This window comes from Nansenia antarctica (genome assembly GCF_963989245.1).
Source record: "Nansenia antarctica genome assembly, chromosome: 2".
NCBI lineage: Eukaryota > Metazoa > Chordata > Actinopteri > Argentiniformes > Microstomatidae > Nansenia > Nansenia antarctica.
In genome coordinates, this window is record NC_137675.1 from 79,759,505 (window position 1) to 79,762,004 (window position 2,500).

The window sequence follows — 2,500 nt, forward strand, 5'->3', positions numbered from 1 at the left end:
CCCAAACTGTTGCCACAAAGTTGGATGCATACAATTCTCTAGAATCGCATTGTATGCTGTAGCATTAAGATTTCCCTTCACTGCAACTAAGGGGCCTAGCCCAAATCATGAAAACAGCCCCAGATAATAATTGCCACATACCTTTGTCCATATAGTGTAGATAGATAGATAGATAAATAGATAGATAGATAGATAGATAGATAGATAGATAGATAGATAGATGGATAGATGGATAGATGGATAGATGGATAGATGGATAGATGGATAGATGGATAGATGGATAGATAGATAATATTGTCAAAAAATAATAATAAAATAAAAATACAAAATAATACAAAAGCCATAAGATAGACATCAGAAGGAAACATTATAGAATGCCACTCTGTTAGCGACAGCCATTATGACATACTTCTCTGATAGTTAGAGCCATTATGACATGCTTCTCTGATAGTTACAGCCATTATGACATACCTCTTTGATAGCGACAGCGCTGGAGAATATATTTTTTTTTTTTTTGCGCGAGTGTGCACGCGGCGCGCGAGAGTTTCTGCAGGGTGGGATGTCTGCAGATGAAAGTAAGCAAGTTGAAACGGTAGCAAATATAATTGCTGAATGTTCTGACAGAGAAAGTTGGTTCAAGTTGGTCGTTATTATCGTGACTAGAAAGTGTCTGATTATAGTTTCATGATGTAAATAGTGTCAAAGAACTAGCTGGCTAGCTAGCTAGCTCAGAGGTGATTAGATTAGCTAGTAGTTGTTGTGAATCCCTCATCGGCTCCGCCCCCTCCTGCCTCGTTGGCGCTCGTTGAGCCTCATCAGGCTCAAGTGGAGACAGCTGGGTCCAGCTATCAACTCAGGAGGAGGCAGCCCTATAAGAAGCCCCAGAAACCTTCCTCCGACGCTTGATTATTTTGACCCATGTGGTTAGTTGTTTGGCTCTCCCTGTTGTCTATTCTCGTTCAAGTAGTTTCACTTCAGAGTTTTGTTTGTTTGTTATTTTGCTAACCTTAGTTGTTTTCTTTGTTGATCCTCGCTCCCCAAAGGAACCTGCCTCCCCCTGCCTAGACCCCCTGCCTGCCTATCGACTACGTCTCCTGCCTATGTCCCTGCCTGCCTAACGACCACCCCTCCTGCCTATGCCCCTGCCTGCCTGCCGCCTACTCCTCCTGCCTAACCCCCTGCCTGCCTGCCGCCTACTCCTCCTGCCTAACCCCCCCGTCTGCCTGCCTGCCGACTATTCCCCCTCTCTGCTCTGGACTGGTTAGTACACGTACATATTTCAACACTTCACTCATCTACATGCCTACACCACACTAGTTTTGCACGCTAGACACTCACACCCAGACACATAGAGTACAGTCCCACTCACACCTCATTTACATTATCCAGTTCTCTGGCATCCACACATTCCCCCCACTTAGGCCCCGTTAGAGTAGGGTTATTCTTTTGTCCATCATTTTAATAAATCCTTTTATTGTTAGTTTGCCTCTTGTGTCCGTCTGTTCTGGGGTTCTGCCACACTTGACTCTTTTGCTAGTGCTACCATAACAGTAGTATGCTTGCACACTTGCCAGATAAAGAGCTAACTGGATGCACTTTATTACAATAGTTCTTATTCTGCTAGAACTGGGATGTATGGTAATACCATAATGGTATATTTACAGTACATGGACAGTGGATTGAAGCATTGGAACAAAGCCTCACTCATTGGACATTTCTAGTTTTTTTATAGATGGACATACGATTTGTTTTCAGCTGAGAGAGTGAGGTCAAAATGATATTATCTGACTGAATTGCCTGCAGCAACCCAATATTTAATTAGAATGATGTTATAAATTGATACCTCTTATTAGATTATAAATACTCTGGTTGTTATGTTTGCCTTTTTGGTTGACAGCAAAAGAGGGAGAGAGGGAGAGAGAGCAGGATGGTGTCAGAGAGAGAGAGAGAGAGAGAGAGAGAGAGAGAGAGGGAGGGTAGTCAAGACCACGTAAGTAGCCTTGAGAACCGATGGGGGTGGGGGGGGGCACAGTCCATGCCACCCCCCCCCCCCCCCCCCCCAAGGGCAAACCTAGGGGAAACACTGCATGTCTCTCTGTTAGTGACAGTCATTATGACATGCCTCTCTCTTAGTGACAGTCATTATGACATGCCACTCTGTTAGTTGTTAGCATTAGCATGCCACTCTGTTTCCTGTTAGGGATGGTCATTAGAATGCTTCAGCGAAGTCAAGGCTATGTGAGGCTGTGACACTCTGTTAACTGTTAGCGATAATCATTAGCATGCCAGCATTACCAGAGCATCATTATTGCTGAAGCACATTGTGAAGTAAAGTGCTGTCGTAAACTCATTCCAACACAGCAGCAATCTTTACTGGCATAAGTTGTAGTGGGGATGTTAAACGTGATTAATATACTGTGGTTTATGGGCTGTTCCCCCTGAAGCTAACCAGGGGTGCTAATGCTAATGGGAAGCATCCCCAGCGCTAAGCTAACAGGGC